This window comes from Amblyomma mixtum, chromosome 4 (genome assembly GCF_055824585.1).
Source record: "Amblyomma mixtum isolate Tamu chromosome 4, ASM5582458v1, whole genome shotgun sequence".
NCBI classification, from domain to species: Eukaryota; Metazoa; Arthropoda; class Arachnida; order Ixodida; family Ixodidae; genus Amblyomma; species Amblyomma mixtum.
In genome coordinates, this window is record NC_143015.1 from 9,272,904 (window position 1) to 9,292,995 (window position 20,092).

Genomic DNA, 20,092 nt, shown 5'->3' on the forward strand with positions numbered 1-20,092 from the left:
AAGTATGGCGTAAGCGAAGCGTCCGCTGGTGACGTGTCGTAATGAATGCAGCGCCCAATTCGAAACGCGTGTGTTAACTTTCCTAGATATATAACCTCGGCGCTCAGCTTAGACCGCTGCCGGCGTTATCGACTGCTTGGTCGCTCGGCGTAAGGAAAATTATAGTCAACGTCAGTAAGGGGAACGTCGATTTTTGGAGCCCTCATGAGCGCATGGGCTGGCGTTTGTGCATGCGCGCGTGTGTGCGTGTGTGTGTGTGTGCGTGTATGCGCGCGTGTGTGTGTGCGTGCGTGTTTGTGTGTGTGTGCGTGTGTGTGTGCGTGTGCGTGTGTCCGTGTGTGTGTGTTTGCGCGCGCGCGCGTGTGTGTGTGTGTGCGCGCGCGCCACTTCTTTTACGGCTGCTCTCGGATTTCTTCGCGCTGCGGGGCGCTAGAAATTCCGTTTTCTCCGTTTCGTTTCCAACTCTGATATGACATGGTCTTGTTCACGGCACGAAACTCCCGATTGGGACTAACCACCCAGCTACAAGAATTAAAAAGTTCATTAGTGGTTTCTGTTAATTACCTGCATAATTAGACGGGTTTTGAAGAATATTGTGTCTGCCGGGGCAGACAGTGTGATACTAGACCTGTTTTGTTTTGCTGTATTGGACCCAATATTTTCAGGAATGTTTTAAAGTTGTCTAAAACACCTGGCATATTGAGGATGAAAAGGCTCTTGGCCCGTGCGTGTTAGGGGACTAATTCCCGGAGGAAATGGTAGAGATACGGTGTAGCTAATGTATAATTAATGGTTGGAAGCCACCGGCTAACAGAAAGGCCACATTGGGTGGCACGCTGGATTGGTGAAGAAACGGGACGTAACCTGGGAGGGTTATAGGACAGGCGGGTTGCTGCAGAGCCAGGACGTCATGGCCCGCACAGCAATGAAACAGTCGTTGAAAGACTTTTTTCGTTTTAGGCTGAAACCTCGGCAGTTACACTGCAATACCGTTTTTATAGAGCTAGGTTTCGCCACCAAGGGTTAGAGGCTTAACGGAGCCTGCAATAGGAAGGGGGTGTTCTTGCACATGCAGAGCGGAATATATGTCTTGGATCAAAAGGGGATGTATCAGCTGTTGTTCCGGAACATTAGTCTTTCTACGTCTGTGTGGGTCATGGTCGAGGGTCGCTATACGTTCCTCGAGGTGTTGAAAGTGCCACATTGTGCACTGTTATGTGCTGTGGTGGAGTTTGCTATTTTAATTCACTACGTGTATAAGCATAACCTCCAAGTGCTGGATTAAGATAGTTTATAAGCGTTCGACTATCTTGTTCTCAAGCCTTTCGATTATCTTTGCTTATAGCCAATATGTTAGGGTAACCTGTAATCGATCTACAAGGATTTGCATGTTAGCTTTGGATAGGGGTGTGTGTGGGAGAGCTGCTGTAACCGGGCAGGGAAATTGTGGAGAATCTCATTCGGCTTCCGTGCAAGTAGAGTCAGGTGGGAAAGGGCTGAGAGGAACACTGATGATTGAGGGCGGTTGTTTGGGGCGTTAGCTGTGGTGGGTAGTGGGGGTGTTGCTGGGTTGTGAGGGGCGGTTGCACCAGTGGTGGGACTTATCTGATCTTCCAGGTGTGTAATTTGTTGGCGAAGGAGCCGTTATCTGCTTTGAGGTTGTCTTGGCGTCACCCGGTTGCCAAGAATGGGGCTTCAACGTGGTGGCAGGATGGAAGTGGAGTGCGCGCGATGGGTTGTACAGCCGCCTGGGCCCAGGCTTGCGCCGGGGAGTGAGGGCCTTACGAGTAGGAGGGGAAGCGGTAGTGTGGACCAGTCCTGTGAAGTGGGAATTGGAGGGTTGGAGACTTGGTTCTCCTCAGTTCGTTTGCTTGGGATAGCAAGTTGGCATGTCTTGCATGAGCCGGTGCCTATGAGATGTGGGCCTTCACACAAGATGGGCATGGGAACAGAGTGGGCATGGGAACAGCGCTACAATGCGGCTGACCAATTTGTTCCCCTTCTGCCTGTTCCAGATCGCGACCATCTGCAGCACAAGCACCGACGCGGCGCCTTGTCGGTGTTGCGATGGTTTTCTGCCACACGTGCTGCAGCAAGACAAGCCAGCGCGAAGTGACGTGTGTTCCGCCGATCTTCTGGATGCCACGCCGGCGCCAGTTACCGCGGCTCTTCCTGGACTGTTGACCGCAACTGCATCGACATCATCAAGCCCGCTCTACTTAAGCAACAGGCGACGCCCGCAACAGTTTAGTGGGCATGGGAACAACGCTACAATGCGGCTGACCAATTTGTTCCGCTTCTGCCTGTTCCAGGTTGGTTACACATCTTCTAAGCGCTCCAGTAATGCATTCCTTGTTGTGTTCCCGTGCCCACAACTGCTTTTGAATCATGTGCATGAGAGTTTCTGCGTAATGAAACTGCTGCTGTGTGGGGATGTCGAGCTCAATCCTGGGCTGAACAAAACTGGTGCCGCAAGAATGCCCAGTCGGTCCTAGACTCTGCGGACAGCGGAAGCGAAGCGGTTTTAGCATTGCTTCATGACCTTAAGGACCGTTCTGCTAAAATTGAGGAAGGACAGGAGCGTATATTCAGTTCCTTGCAAGACCTCCAAGCCAATCAGAAGGAATTGAGCGGACAGATTGCAGACCTTTCTGTACGCCTTAATTCTGTTGAAGATAAACTGGAGCTTTTAGATGAAGTTCGTGACGATTTGGCGACAGTGAAAGAAAATGCTGGAAGGGCACTGGACGAAAATGAGAAGCTTAAAATCAGTTTAAACGATTTAGAGGATAGGTCCCGAAGAGAAAACCTGGTGTTTTTCAATGTTCCAGACGTATCGACTGAATCATGGGCTGAATCTGAGAAAAAGGTACGGGAAATTATTGAAGGCGAAATGTCTGTAACTTTAGGTGAAATGGACATTGAGCGCGCCCATAGAATTGGTACGGCTGGACCAGAGAAAACACGACCAATACTCGTCAAATTTTCGCATCATAAAATCAGAGAAAGAGTTTTCAGTGCAAAGACCAAATTGAAAGATTCAGACGTCTCGATTAGCGAAGATTTTTCTCCGGCCACCAGGCATGCGCGGAAGAAACTTGTTCAATTCGCAAAGCAAACTGAGCCCGAAGAATCATTTAGGCTCCGCTACAACAAGCTTATTCTTAAGAAAAGATGTTACATGTACTGCCCTATAACTGATAGTGTCCGGGAAAACAATTCAACACGTGTTGTAACTAACTCAAGCCCTTCTTCCCCAAGATAACTAGATAAAGATGAGCATCGATCTGCGCGAACACTTCGAAATATTTCTATCCTTTTCACTAATATACGCAGCGTTTTTTGTCATCGTGAAAGCTTATCCTGCACCGCCGATACCATGGGGGCTGATATTATCGTACTAACAGAGACTTGGCTCAATGAATCCGTGCGCAATAGCGAAATATTTTCCTCACAAAAGTGTTAACATATATTTCGTTGTGACCGCCCTTCTGGCCGCGGCGGCGGCACTTTAATCGCTGTATCTGAGGATATAGAATGCTTTGAAGTTAACCTTGATACTACTCTGGAGTTCATTTGTGTCCAGATCAAAATTAACAACAAAGCTCTCCTCTTTTGTGCATGTTACCGTCCACCATCTACTGCCGTTGGCTTCTGTAATGACCTCCATGACATTCTTAACCTAATTCAAACAAGGTTTCCTAATCGGCCTATTTTTCTTTTTGGTGACTTTAACTTTCCTGCCATTAACTGGTCAGACACTCATTTAGGCAACGATGGATCAGACTCAACAGTTTTTCAGCACTTTGCTCCACCTTTTCATTAACACAGGTAGTCACACAACCTACAAGGGTGACGTCTACAAGCTCAAGCATATTAGACCTTTGCTAACTAGTTCTCCAGACGTTGTTTCCGACGTAAGCTACTTGCCAGGTTTAAGCGATCATTGCCTACTCCTTATCGAATTAAGCTCACCGTCTAACAAATCGCGAAATAAAACTAAAACCATTTACGACTATGCTAAGGCAAATTTTACTTCAATTAATAATGGCCTTAAGGTATCTTTGGATGACTTTCTGATAATGTTTGACCAAAGGTCTGTTAATGAAAATTGGTACTTATTTAAGAACAAACTGCATGAGCTAACTGAATTGCATGTTCCTCGAAGAATCATCACTACTAATGGCAGGTCACCATGGTTCACGGCCGTCGCGGTGGCTCAGTGGCTATGGTGCTCGGCTGCTGACCCAAAAGACGCGGGTTCGATCCCGGCCGCGGCGGCTGGAATTTCTTTGGAGGAGAAATTCTAGAGGCCCGTGTACTGTGCGATGTCAGTGCACGTTAAAGAACCCCAGGTGGCCGAAATTTCCGGAGCCCTCCACTACGGCGTCTCTCATAGCCTTAGTCGCTTTGGGACGTTAAACCCCATAAACCCAACCAAACCATGGTTCACGCGGTCATTAAAACGCCTTGGTAACAAAAAAAGACGGTTATATTCCAGGGCAAAGTCATCGGGAAAACCTCAACATTGGACAGCACTCAGAGGTGTGGTTGAAGAGTATAAAAGTGCGTTAAAAATAGCCAAGGAGCGATATTTTAACGTTACTCTGCCATCACTTTTACTAACTGATCCAAAAAAGTTCTGGAACGTTGTCAACGGTTCAGACCAGCCAACAGTATCTCTTCTCGATGCACAATCAAATCCCATCGCTATTAGCGACAGTGCTACTGTACTTAATGAAACTTTTGCTAAGGCATTTTATCTCTCCTCTACCACATCACTACCGGATTATGATGGTCACATCAGATTCCCAATGGATCCCATTCATTTTGATTTTGAAGGCATCATAACTATCATAGATCACATGAAATTATCCTCTTCTTGTGGTCCAGATAATATCAGCAGTAAAATTCTGAAAAACACTAAAGTATATTCTGCCATAATACTGTCAAAATTATTTCAGCAATCCCTACAAGACGGTGAACTCCCAGATGACTGGAAATTGGGTAAGGTGGTTCCACTCCACAAATCCGGCGACAAACACCTTTCACTCAACTATCGACCAATTTCATTAGCCAGCATTCCTTGCAAGATAATGGAGCACGTCATCTGCATCACCTAGCTAACTTTCTTGAGTCATCTTTGTTCTTCAACTGTGCACAACATGGTTTTAGAAAATACTTCTCTTGCGAAACACAGTTAATAAGTCTTACAAGCAATATTAACTTCATACTTGATCATGGCAACGAGGTTGACTATTTATTTAGACTTTCGCAAAGCATTTGACCCAGTGTAGCACAACTTACTTCTTTACAAACTAAGTAAACCTAATATTGACCATAACGTACTAATATGGATTGAGTGCTTTTTGTCTAACCGATTGCAGTATGTACACGCTAATGGCTTTAACTCGTCATCCATTCCTGTGACCTCCGGCGTCCCACAAGGTTCTGTTATAGGTCTTTCGCTGTTCCTTGTATATATTAATGATCTGCCTAACAATGTAACACCTTCAGTAGGACTCTTTGCGGACGATTGCGTCGTTTACCGCGAAATAAAAAATATGAATGACGTTGAATTACTTCAGGCAGACCTAGCCACTATCTCTAACTGGTGTTCACAATGGCAAATGACTCTTAATACGACTAAATGCAAAGTAATGCGCTCTTCCCGTCGCGAAAATTCTAGTTCCGTTGCCTACACTATTTCTACTTCCTTGCTAACACCCGTGGAATATTATAAATATCTCGGCGTCATTCTAACATCAGATCTAACTTGGAAAGCACACGTCAGCTCTATCATGGCGTCCGCTAACCGCATGCTTGGATACCTTCAGCGCAATTTTTACTTAGCACCAACCCCTGTCAAGCTTCTTCTGTATAAGTCACTTGTCCGCTCCAAATTAGAATACGCTAACTCTGTATGGGACCCTTTCACTAGCACACTTATCGACGCCCTAGAAGCTGTGCAGAACAGAACAGAGCGTTTTATTGTGCGCAACTATGATCGTGCTTCCAGTGTCACAGAAATAAAAAATAGTTTATCGTTAACCCCTCTTGCTCTGCGCAGAAAAGTGTCCCGTCGGTGTCTGTTTTTTAAAATTTACAGCATGAACTCTACTCTTAAAGATGCATTGATCACAACACCAACATATGTTTCATCCCGCATCGATCACTCACGGAAAGTTGGCGGTCCTCGTTGCCGGACAACATCCTGCATAAATTCCTTTATTCCAAAAACATCCTCGGAGTGGAACCACCTACCACCACATATTGTAGCTGCAAAGGACGTTGATGAGTTTAGGACACTGTTGTCATTACAATATGGTTTACTATAGCCTCAATTGGTTCACTTCGTTTTGAATATTGTGTATCTTGCTCTGTTCCTTTTTTTTCGTATGCACTTTTTTTTATTAATAGCCTTCTGCCATCGTACCCGTTCAATGTTTCTACGGATGGTGATGTTCTAGTTCATATATTTGTGTTTACTTGCAACGTTTTTCGACTGTTTCAGTGAATTTATTTGTTTCGGTGTTTGTATTCCTAATTATTGTATTGTTTCGCTTTTTGAATCCTGTATTTTCTTGCAGCTAGTTTTCTTTTTGCCATCATGCGTATCGTTTTTTTAGGCATGTCTATGTATGCGTTACCCCCCTTTGTGTAACAGTTTCATTTTATATCTATGTACCACTCCCCTGAATAATGCCCTGTGGGCCATGAGGGTATCAGAAATAAATAAATAAATGTATTCATGAGTGCGGGAGGGGTCAGGGGTGGGACGTTGGGTTCCACATTGCGGGCAGAGATTGGTCTTAGGTAGTGAGCAGAGGTCATAGCGGTGTCGCTGCTGACTGCAGTTGTCGAGGCTGCCTCTATAAAGCGTGCTGAGGTATATACATTTCAAACAGGGGTTGTAATCGGCGAGTTTGTATGTATGGAGTTTGGAGTTTGGAGTATGGAGTTTGTCCTGCCCACACGTCTAGCAGCGAATATATTGCAATTGGGTTTGCCTTTCACGATGTCACGGTAGACGTCTGCAAGTGTTTCTTGGCAGTAACCCTGCGAAATCACGCCACGGATAGCTCCAGAATGGGGTGCTTTGTAGGCTGCGGAGTGGTGATCTTTGCCATCAGTATTAAGGGAGGTGATCCGGGTGGAACGCATGGCCACTTCGGTTTGTGCCATGGCCACCACGATAGTGTGATTAGTGCGGTGAATTCGGAGAAAGGTGTCCAACGGTAGCTTAGTTGTACTTGGGTGGTGTGCCGTAGAGTGATGCCCGGGATCAGGTCCAGTTGAAGTTCCCCGCGAGGGCGCAAAATCACATGGACTGAGTTTAGCGGAAGCGCTGGGAGTTTTTTGCTGCTTTGGGCTTCAAGTCACGCTGCTTTAGTTGCCGGCAGTGAACAGGCTGGCGCCGTGCCGGCAGCGGACAGCGCAGCTGCGTTTGTCGACGAGTTCTAGGAGCAAATAGTTTTGTACAAGGGCCTGTCGGGCTCCTGCGTTTTCAGCGGCGCGGTCTTATACCAGTTGTGGGGAGTGGTAAGCCACTCCTTAGATTGCATTTCGTGTTCCGTGACGGGCTCCCCTTCCACGGTGACCTCCACCATGTAGCCGGCTGCGCCGACTGGTGCAGTGGGAGACGCAGTTGTTAGGCTTAGCGTGGCGGCTCACCGGTGCTTCACTGACACGGGTCGCAAATAGCTAGCATCTGTTTTAGCCTGGTCCTGAACTGCTTGCGGGTGATCATCGAGCACTTATCTATCCTTTGAAATACTTGTAGGCCAATATGGAACCCTAGGCAGGGAAACAACGAACCGTTCTACGGAGCCAATGTGAAAAGCGTCCAGCGTTGTTGGTTCTAGGCGGTATGGGCGACAAGAAGCGACCAGAGGAGGGCTGCAGAAGTGTTTCAGAGCAGTCCGTCTGGACCCACGTGAGGCAATCGGATGGAGGCACGAGATGTGAGGGAGGCATGATGTTGGAATTAGAGGCGCGAAGGCATAGACAGTATGTATGAATGTTTAGGGATGCTCAACACTTATGAGACAGGCGCAGTTGGCAGGTTTATGAAGGATACAGTGGGAATACAATTCACAGGAAAGGTAGGTGCCTCAAATTAAGAATAGGTTGGCGACCGTCCTGACGTAGTATAGCACGGTCTGCCTTGGGGTTATAATGTGCTGGACAGTCAGTGGGATGCGGCGGTGGGAGTTTTTCACAATCCAGAGGCGTGATAAGCTCATTATCCGGTATATCTGCCTGACTAGGAATCCATTCAAGGTGGACATAAAGCGTAGGGTGGGTGGTCTGGTACTGTAGCAAAAGTATCGAGGATATGCGTGGAGAGTTTTCCAGATTCGAATGCGTGTACAGCAGCCTCCGAGACTGGCTGGACATATGCTGAAGGTGAACGGGAAGTAGTTGTGGAGAATGATCGCCTCTGATATGGCCAGGGTGTCTGCGTCGGTTGAGGGGGGCATTTCAGCGTTGAGATGTGTGGCGGCGCTTCGAGGGCCGATGACTGCAGTAATAACGTGTTGCTGGAGTATATGGGCGTTGGTATAATAAGTGTCGTGCAAAGTGCGGGTAAATGATTGGCCAGTGCTCCACGCCGGACAGGATTTATCGTTGGTGACATTTGGCGTGGGATAGGTTCAACGGCAAGGCCCCGGAAGCTTTTCCACAGGGCAACAGATTAAGGTTTAAGCGGGGGAGGATGGTCTGCCAAATGCCCTAAAAAGCTGAGGTGTCTCCCTTGCTCGGCGAAACAAAAATGGTGAATCTGGGTTCGGTAGAGTGCTGACAGGTGTTCTTCCAGGGATTTGAAATGGGTGCCGTCTGGGATAGGACCATTTCCGGCGTAGGTGGGAAATTGCATCGCAAATCGAGGGAAACGACACAAAGAAGCTTTCAGCTTTTTTTACTTGAGGAGCTGTGAGCCGCTGACAGAAGTAAGCGTACGTGATGCTAATGATGATAATGATCCTAGAGAGGTAATGAGGCATACGAATTATTCATAGCGAAAGTGAAAGCTGTGTACACGACTGCTGCTTTCCATATGGTACAAACACACGACCGCTGTTAGGTAGAAAACCCTGGGTGACTTTTCAGGGTTTGAGGCCCTTTCAGGAAAATCTTATACGTTTTCAGCGCTTCATAAAGACCAGAAATTTAGCAGACCTTAACAGGCAAACATAACAAACAACCTTCGGGACAGAAAAAAGCAGCGTTATTTTGAAAACCTTTTAAATGATGGCACAGCTAAACGATCGGAAGTGAAACGCTCCCTAACATGCTTACCCGGTCCCTAAACTCCGTTTCATACATAGCAGGCACGCTGCCAAACCTAGCGCTCCTCTTCACGAAGCCTAATTCTGAGTCCAAAAAGTAGTTCGCCCTACCCCCAAAGTCAACACAATATATTTCGCTGCGACAGATGCTGCGTGCCGTGAGTGAAAATCTCCTGGATTTCGTTTACCTCTTGGAACAGTTTCGTGCTCCAACTCATCGAGACTACGAGAAGTAAGAATAGCTTGGGCGATCTGATACGTAGCTGCCACGGCGAATCGCCCTTACTGCTTCAGCGCCTAAGAAGTAGTTCACACTCAAGGAAAACAATAGGCTATAGCCAGACGGTCTGAGTATTCAGTGCCTCAGAGCTTCGACAATAATTCTCAGCGCTATCATTTCGTTTTATACCGTTGTTTTTCGTCCAGACACTCATGCAGGCTTCGAGAAGAACGAATGGTACGTTACGGAGTAATATGGTTTGCCGGCGCACTATTTCCACAGCCTCCACAGCGTTGCCTGCTATGTATGAAACGGAGTATAGTTCCGGCGGTCGCTTTTGAAACACATATCGGCTGAAAGGAGAGCACTCGTTAGCACAGGAATTTTGTAGTTCTGTCGATGACCACACAGAATCGGCACCACTGCGTCGAGGCAATGTATATGCAGCAAAGCCTACTGTAACTGGAGCGACAGCAATTCCTTGTACAACTGGCACTGCCTCTAGTGTTCAGAGCGCCCATGTCCAGGAGAGGGTCTGCAGCCACCGAACAGGGCTAGTATTTCGGCAGGGAGCACCTTTATTTCAGCAGGGAGCACACAGAGACACAGTGTGTCTCTGTGTCTTTCTTCGTGGTTCGTCCTTTGATTGCGCATCCTATACCTTCACAACATCATGTACCAACTAGGCCCAACCCAAGTTTTATTGAAGTACCTTCTTGCGGATGGAACATCCAAGTTCTCTGGACTTACAGGCGACATTGGCAATGATGGGAGCAAGCAGGTAAGGTTTCAAAGAGTACAGGGGAGGAACGCCTGCAGAACTGAACACATAATTTCCGAGAACGTTTTTGCAGGCTGGTTGCAGGCATTACTGAGATTGCTTTTTAGCACATAAAGACAGCACCAGAAGGAAAGAACTCGACAGGAAAGAGCGCTCGGTCCTGGCAAGTTCATTCCTTCCTGTGCTGTCTTCTTGCGCTAAAAACAATTTCCAGTAAACTATTGAACCTCGTCTGAAGGAGGCTAAATGCTGTTCTAAATGGCCAGTTAAGCTACAGTGATCCTCCCATACGGCTGACAGCTCCTCCGATACGACTCACGCACTTATTGGCGGAAAACCCGCTGAAGCTTCTAATAACATTTTTGTCTCTTTGGAATGCGGCAAGCATGATTCAAACTGCACGATACATTTGAAAAACAGAACACGTGAAAGCGATTTTTTTTTCTGGCAACTGTTCAAGAAATTAAAGAAGTGTTCTTGCCTTTAAAACAAATACGTCGGTATGCCGATGTTGATGACCTGCTAGTAAAGCCAATTAAGCATGCCATTCACAATTTAGCGCCTTTGTTGGAATACATTGTAAACCTAATCTTTTCTACAGGGGTCTTCCCGCGCCGCCTGCAAATGCAAACAGTTTCAGTGATTTTGGAAGGAGACAACAAAAACAATATGTGGAACTGCAGACCGATATCGATTCTAGTAATAATTTCTGTTGGTCTACAGAATGAGCTGTTTATTGACTAAGAAAAGCATATTAATGCCCTTGAAATTGGGATTTACAAAACCCCTTTCAACCGAAAGCGCTTTAGTAAAATAAAAGAAGGTACTTTTGGAATCTTTTTAGAATAATTCTAGAAATATTTACATGCTTAAGCATGGAAATTTTTTCAGGTCACTCATTTGATAAATTAAAAGCCACCATTTTATAAACTGGGTTTCGATCACGCTATGACCGAAAAGACAAAATTATTTTTAATTCTCAAGTTTAAAGCGCCACCGTGGTGGCTCACTGGTTATTGTGCTCGACTGCTGACCCGAAAGACGCGGGTTCGATCCCAGCCGCGATGGTCGAATTTCGATGGAGGCCAAATTCTAGAGGCCCGTGTACTGTGCAATGCCAGTGCATTTTAAAGAACCCCAGGTGGCCAAAATTTCCGGAGCCCTTCACTACGGCGTCTCTCGTAGCCTGAGTCGCTTTGAGACGTTAAACAACATAAAACCAAAACCAACAAGTTTAAAGCCGTCTCGTCAGATAATGCAGGCTGGCCACCGCGGTGGCTCAGTGGTTATGGTGCTCGGCTGCTGACCCAAAAGACGTGTGTTCGATCCCGGCCGCGGCGGTTGGAATTTCTTTGGAGGATAAATTCTAGAGGCCCGTGTACTGTGCGATGTCAGTGCATGGTAAAGAACCCCAGGTGGTTGAAATTTCCGGAACCCTTCACACGTGCCTCTGTGTTCTTGGTATCTTAGATGGCCTCTGATATATAACTTAAGCGCTTTTGTGATTGCATGATTTCGCCCGATTTTAGCTTTTATATATGCATCGTCATTGGCGCAGATAGGGATAACATCATCATATAAATTAAAGACACTGCCCGCAGCTCAGTTTCTTCACACGAAGGCCGGTCCCCGGACTAAACAACACGAAAAGTACAGCGTTTCTTCACCACGTCTGTTTCCTTCAAGTGTATTACCATCCTAGCCCTAGGAACTAGTTTGTGCAACATGTCAGCTCTGCGTCGCTCTGCGAACTGCACGCGATGCAGGCCTTGTCAAGCCCTTGTTAGAGTTTGATGCTTGTACCCCTTCAACTGATAGCTGTCTGTGGACGAGAGATGCTGGAAATAAAATTTGACCTGACTTGAGCCTTGAGTAAACGAGCGCTTCAGTGACGAAGGCTTTCGTGTTGAGTTCATAGTCTTGATGAGTGATACGGTAGAGGGTGTAAAGAGCTTGGTTCAGATGTTCCAGGAGCTGGTTGAGCCGCACGTAACACTTGCCGTCTTTTTGAAAAGTGAAGCCAAAGATCTTCAGGCTGCAGCGCTGGGGATGTGGGTTTGCGCGAGGAAAAGTTGAATACGGTAGGGGTAGAAATAAGCGGTATGTTGGGGACCGTTAGAAGCCTCAGTGTACTCGGAGCTTTCGGTGCAACCGATAAGACCGATTTGGCGTGCATGAGCAGAAGAAGAAATGTGCTTGGGCAAGGCATGTAAAGCGAAGGCAAGGTGACCGCTGGTCCTTAAGGGTAACGGAGTGGATTCCAAGAGGAGGCAAGCGTAGCAGGGGACGGCAGAGATTGAAGTGGGTGGATTAAACTAAGAATTTTGCGGCGATACCGTGGCCGCAACTGACACAGGACAAGATTAATTGGAGAAACATGGGAGAAGCTTTTGCCCTGCAGTGGACGCATTTAGGCCGATGATGGTGGTCTATCAAATAATTAGCATACGTAAATTTTGTCCGTCCTAGACTAGAATACGCATCGGCAATATGAGATCATCTGCAGTCTGACCTCTATTAAATCTTGGAAAGAATGAAAAGTTGTGTCAGCCGCTTTAGTTAGTATGGTTGCTTATACTGGTCTACTGTGTCTGCCTTAAAATGCTGAGGTGACAAACCTAGCGTTGAAACATAATGAAACATTTTTCGATTTTGTATATTTTTTTCTTTTATCAGCCATCTATAGGAGCATCAGTGTTTTCACCAGCTCATTGCCTGTGCAGCGGCACTCTCGCACCAGTACCGGTTCGCGCGTATTCTCAAACCCCGGCAACAGGCGCCATCTTCCGCCGGGCTGCCAAAATGTTACAAAGCTCCTTCGCGCCATGCACAACAAGCGAGCTTTGCAGCCTCTCCGGGTGCTTGGGCATGACCATGTCATTTTCCTGGAAGTACAAGATGCCATCTTGGCACCACTGCATTGTCTACGCGTACATTAACAGCCAGTGGGAAAGGAGCAGCTGGGTTGCGGAGCGCTGTACGCAATACAATGTGCGCGACGTGTGTCGAGAGTCTGCCGCTGTGGAGTCTTCAGCCTGCATCGTTTCCCATCGGGCGTAAAAAATGCCTCCTGTATCAAATATGGATTGCTACGGTGCACAGAACGAAATACGAGGCAAGTACGAAAGCACCAGTAAGTACTGCGTTTGAAACGGTCGACCTAACTGCGTGGGAATCGCAATACGTTTTCATTGTGGGTTTTTTGCGCAAAAGACACGACACAAAGGAACGAGGTAGACAGGACAAGCGCTTACTAACAACTCAGGTGTTTATTGACATAACATTGCTTAAATACAGCAGCTGCTCTTATCAAACACGAAAAGGGAAAGCAGAGACTTAGCATACATATATCATATCAGCACAGATCCCACCATCGCACGAGTGAATGCATGTTTCGAGCTCTAATTCTGCGCAAGATAACTGATTTCTTTTTTTGAGAGCAAAATTGAAGGATTGCTGACACACGAGTTACCCGATTTTCCTATCTCATTGGCCTCAATTATCTCTCTTCCAAGTTGTGTCTTGCACCGGCGCAGTACTGAAGTTTTTTCGAGCGCGGGAGTGCAGTTGCGGCAATCCTTCAATTTTGCTCTCAAAAAAAGAAATCAGTTATCTTGCGCAGAATTAGAGCTCGAAACATGCATTCACTCGTGCGATGGTGGGATCTGTGCTGATATGATATATGTATGCTAAGTCTCTGCTTTCCCTTTTCGTGTTTGATAAGAGCAGCTGCTGTATTTAAGCAATGTTATGTCAATAAACACCTGAGTTGTTAGTAAGCGCTTGTCCTGTCTACCTCGTTCCTTTGTGTCGTGTCTTTTGCGCAAAAAACCCACAATGCTTAGGCACCAACTAGCCTGCAAAAACATACTCGCAATACGTTTAGCATTCATTGACGGTGTGATGGAAACTTGCAGGTATGCTCGGAGCATTCTGCAGGAGGTGAATAAAGGTATCCTTTGTGGGGTCGCAATTTGCAAGCCTGTTTCCTTGCTGCAAGCTATTCTGTCTCTCTCCTTCCCGCTGAGATTGCTTGCGCCGCAGCGGTAGCCCACTGTATACGTGTGGTGAGGGCTGGCTGGGGCCTTCGGCTCGCGGTAGCCTCGAACACATGGTGGTTGATGCCCTGTAAACAGTGTAGTTACACAGCATCGACTAAATGAAACCCTGTGAAAATGCTGCCGCTCGGACAAGCAAGAAGGAAAAGTGCATCCCGATGCTACAGCGAGATGGTTTCTGCTGACACCCTAGCAGCATCTATCTATGTCGCATTGAAATAGCGGAGGTTGTTGGAGTATGATCGATAGAAGGCAATGGATTTGGTCTGGTGGGATGATCCATCATGAAACCTGGATTTCGTAATATTGCGGCTACGCATATGCGTAGCCGCAATATTACGAAATTACGTGGCTTGCAACAAGTGCCAGCTCGGAGGGTTTGAGATAGTGGCTTGAGAAAACCATATCAGACCTGCTCTCTGCACACGCGCAGGTAGGCATCCAGATGAAGAGTTTGTATCAATACTTCGTTGGTTACTGAACCCTGCCTCATCGTTTCGCGGACTTCTAACAACGCATGGATTCAGAAAATCGTATGAATTTCTTGCACTGAACGGAGGCATTTGCCCCGATAGCGGACAAGCGGTCTGCAAAACCCATTCCCAGTGGACACAACGGCCTCGGTGAAAGTCTCAGTGTAATAAACCTGATCATTGCAATTAAGTAATGTCCCTAACTGCGGCATCGTGTGAAATTTACATAGTGCCGTTCAGCCGCTGCTCCCGTATGCGCCCTGTGTCATGTAGCCTCGCGTGGAAGCCCGAAAATCCGCGTTCAACAGATCGCGCCGCAGCGGTTTCAAAATGGCGGCACTCAATTCTCTTTAGTCTTCTGGTCTCTATGCTGCCTTGCAAGAACCGACTAGCTGGCTTTCTTATCTAAATATATGTGCGTTCCTCCTTGAAATTCATGTGTGGAAAGGTGGGGACGGTCGGGGGTATGGCGAATCGTGTTATGTAGCACAATGTATAGCGCTTGAGCATATTTAGATTTTCGTTTGTAATGTAATAAACCAAAAAAATTGCGGCGATAGAATGATACTTTTGCGAAGTGTCCTGCAGAGCACATCTGCTCCGCACGTTCTAAACCCAAGCGCGGCGCAGTCGCGACAGCAGTCAAGTTTGGTTTAGACCCCTCATTTCGAGATTGGAAGCCTTAGAGCTTGCGCATTAAAAGCAGGCTGAGCGGACTTTAGACTTCAATGCTGTCGCATTCACAGCACGTATTTTATTGGTCTCCTCAATTTCCAAATTATTATTAGCCGCACTACTGGACAACACATTCAGAGTTGTCAGTAAGTGAATGTCGCGTTTACTGCTTCAGCTGTCGTTCTTCTTTACTTTAACTTGTGTGGCCTTTTCGTTGCACCAATTAAACTGCAAACCATCGACACTCAGCGTTTTATAGAATAGCTTTATCGTAGTGACTGCGTCCCTTTCATTTTTCTGGGTTCTCCAGACGTTTCTCTGTTTTCCACAAATCCTAACTGACAGATATTCCACAGTCGACTTACAAAGGCCTTCAGCTTGTATGTCCACTCTTTTATCCTCAAATTCTCAAGAATAGCCGAAGCATACGGGTCGCAAGTCTGGTTTTGTGTTTTGATTTGTGTCAAAAAGCCTATGATATATTTCAATACTTGGTGCTTTAACACCTGGATTATTTTCAGAAAGTGTATTCAGTGCTCCCAGAAGTACATCAAACGTTTCCCTCGTGGGTTCATACTGACGGTAAATGACTGGATTATACGGCTAACATTCTCCAAGTCACCTATTTTGCTCCTGAAGGAAACTTGTGCGGACTGAATTCCATTCAAGTCATCTTCTATGTCCTTCATTTGAGCAGCTAGTAGGCTTAATTTATTCAGTAATTGATTGACCTTGCGCTGTAAACTATCGATGCGTTCAGACAACGCAATGATTTTGTGGGATACCTTTCATAAGCATTTGTTAACAATGAATGGCGGCTTTCACCGTGTTCTCGGCACCAGGTAACCATGCCCGAATTTTCTTTTTTGCAGAACGCATTGGGATAAGTTTCATATCCCCGCAAACCAGTAGCTAAAAAGAAATGGAATGGATACAGGCAAACAGGCATTTCATGCAATGAGCGCCAGGAAACAGCAGCAAAAACCTATTCTCATCGCAACAAAAATTGGCAGGCAATTATGTATTGACCTGAAACACGAAGCAAAAAGGTATGCTTAGCATGCTGCCAGCTTTGCTGCGGCCATGACCGCTGGGGAAGCGGCATAGGCAGGTGCTCTGCCTTCTTCGGTGTGGTCACGTGTGATGACGTTCCTCTAGGTTGGTCCCATGACGACGTTAGCGGTGTATTGATGATGCAGTGCTTGCCGGAAATGACGACAGCTTCATGGGCCAGCCTAACTACTCGTTGGTGATGACCACTGGATAACAGCTGCAAGCAGAGAACCTGCCCCCGGCAACGAAAACCACGACAAAGATCACGGAAGAAAAACTGTTGCCTAGCACGCTACCACCTTTGTTGCTACTGCGCCCACTGGTGCGAAGAGGAATAATCATCATCATCATATGAGCCGGACTACGCACCTCTGCATGAAAAAGAATTCTGTTATACCACTCCAATGAACCCTATTACAGCCAGCCGCGGTTGCCATATCCCCGAAAACATCGTAATGTCATCCGGCCACCTTGCATTCTGTGCATCGTGAGGAACAAAACCGCAAAACAGGACGGGACAGAGGCAGGCAACAACACACGGCGGTACTGATAACTGAACGTTTATTGAAGAACAGCAGCGCTTATATGTAGATGATTTTCTTTTCATTTTAAAACTTTCATCTAACGATGTCCTAGCTGAGGCGGCAGGTGGGATATTGGCTGTTTTTTCCAGTAGTTCACGTTCTCTCAATTTTACCCTTGAGCTTCCGCAAGATGGATACTTCCAGATTGTAGACTTAAGGTTATATTATTACGGGGGGTTAGCCCAGCGGCAGACGGTACAGGCCACAGTCAGAAGGCACACCGAGCTAAATCACTCCAGCACAAACTGCCACGTCCTCGTCGTCGTTCACTGCCGAACGTCCCAAAACAACGTCGTCTTCTCCTAGCAACTATGCACCGTAACACTACCCCCCCCTCCTCCGCCGGGCGGAAGGAAGCACAGTCCCTGGGTGTCCTAAGATGGTGGGTTTGGATGGTAGGGCTTAAGACGGGCGACGTGTACGAGCTGTGTGGAGGAGGCCGCACGAGGAGTGTGGGGTTGCAGGGGCGCGATCTCGTAGGTGACATCGCTCAGTTGCCGCAAGACGCGGTAAGGACCCACGTAACGAGGCAGCAACTTCTCACACAGGCCCACACGACGCGCAGGGAGCCAGATGTGTACGAGGGAGTCGGGAGGGTAATGGGCGTCACGGTGATGAAGGTCGTACCGTCGTTTTTGAGCGACTTGTGAAGCGTCGAGGCGATCTCGAGCGATTTGGCGGGCGGCGTCAGCTCGGGCAATGGCGTCACCAGCGTAACTGCTGGTACAAAGGTCGTGAGGCAGGAGGCTGTCGAAGGGTATTTATATTTATTTATTTATACAGAATACCCCTAAAGGCCCTCGAGAGGGTATTACATAGGGGGGGGGGGGGGGGGGGGGGCACAGGCAATTGAACAGAATAAAAAAAAACCACAAATATAAAACAAACAACAAAAGCACAAATAAGACACACTGGATGAAATAAGTAAGCAAAAGAATCAAAAGAATGGCAGCACGGCAAAGAACGAAGATTACTGCATTATTAAAATTAAACAAACAGAACACTAATACAATGAATCTTTTTAGTAACAAACCCTGCAAAAAACGAAGCCATGAACAAATAAAATAACAATGTATGCGAAGAGTTAAGCAGTAGTTATTGAAGATATAAGTTTAAAATATTTATTAGGATCAGTGGTGGTTGCGATATGTGAAGGCAGAGTGTTCCAGTCAGATATTGTGCGTGGTAAGAATGAATGCGCATAGATAAATGTCCTGCACGTGAAACGTCTAACTTTAAAGGGATGATCGCGGCGGTCAAAAATCGAAGTAGGCAAAGAAAAAAAGTCGTTATGAAGTGATGGATGATGATAAAGTTTATGAAAAAGTGACAGTCGTGCAATTTTATGGCGGAGACATAAATCCTGGAGACCTGCGCGTTTCTTTAAGGCTGTGACGCTGGTGTTACGTGAATAATCGGAGTAAATAAAACGAACGGCGCGGTTCTGCAATGATTCAATGTTATTTATTAGGTAAGATTGGTAAGGGTCCCAAATAGCCGAGGCATATTCAATTTTAGGTCAAATTAGAGTGGTATAGGCATGAGCACGGAGGTGAGGAGGAGCATGCTTTAGGTTATGTTTTAAGAGACCTAATGACCGATTAGCAGATGCAAGCATAAGGTTAATATGGTGGTTCCATGCTAAGTCTGAATGAAGGTGAAGTCCTAAGTACTTATACGTGGTGACTAGCTCGAGTGAGCTATTATTTAAGGAGTATGCTGTTTGAATTCGAGACATTCGGTTAGTAAAAGACATCAATTTAGTTTTTGAATGATTAAGTTGCATAAGCCAGGTTGAGCACCATGCTGTTATTGAATCCAGGTCAGATTGAAGGGATTGGCAATCGGTGTTAGAATAAATTTTGCGATAAATTACACAATCATCAGCAAAAAGTCTGATATGGGAAGAAATGGAATCCGGTAAATCGTTGATAAATATTAGGAAAGGTAAGGGGCCAAGCACACTTCCTTGTGGGACGCCAGAGTGTACTTGGCTGAAAGACGAATTGTGGTTATTGACAGTTGTAAATTGAGACCTGGAAAACAGAAAATCTTTAACCCATGCAATGACAAGAGGGTGAATATTAAGCAGTGCTAGTTTCATTAATAACCGGTTGTGAGGTACTCTGTCGAAAGCTTTAGAAAAATCAAGAAATATGGAGTCTACTTGAATGCCAGCATCAATCGATGAATGTATGTCTTGAATGAATCCGGCAAGTTGCGTTTCGCAAGAGTAACCTTTACGGAACCCATGTTGATATTTAAAGATAATGTTATGTTCTTCAAGATAGTTAATTACCTGCGAGTGAATTACGTGTTCAAGAAGTTTGCAAACAGTGTTAGTTAATGAAATGGGTCGGTAATTTAGTGGTGAGGAACGATCGCCTGACTTGAAAATTGGCACAACTTTAGCTAGGCGCCAGTCCAGCGGAATCACGCCTGATGATAGAGATTGTGAAAAAATAGCGGACAAGATGCGATGAATACCATCAGATGAATTTTTGAGTATTTTGTTATTAAAGCCAAGGTGATCTGATGCTGATGTTGTTTTAAGCTTCCCTAGTATGGATAAGATACCGGTCTCACTGATAAATATTTCGGACATTGATGTATTAGAAGTGCTGCAACGGGTAGCAACGGGTCGCGGCCAAAGAGCAGGTAGAAGGGAGAGTAGCCGGTGGTATCGTGGCGTGTGGAATTGTAGGCGAACGTCACGAAAGGTAAGCTGACGTCCCAGTCTCGATGGTGGTCTGAGACATACATAGACAGCATGTCCGTCAGGGTGCGATTAAGACGCTCAGTAAGGCCGTTGGTCTGAGGATGGTAGGCCGTCGTGAACTTGTGGCGGATAGAGCAGGAGCGCAGAAGGTCGTGGACCACTTTAGAAAGAAAGCAGGGGCCGCGATCCGTAAGCAGTTGACGAGGAGCGCCATGAAGTAGGACGACGTCATGGAG

At 46.4% G+C, this 20,092-nt stretch overlaps 1 pseudogene; it reads left to right on the top strand.

The window, feature by feature from the left end:
- The first annotated feature begins 3,379 nt into the window (after positions 1-3,379).
- Positions 3,380-4,575, top strand: LOC149345649 (uncharacterized; annotated as a pseudogene).
- Positions 4,576-20,092: the final 15,517 nt, after the last annotated feature.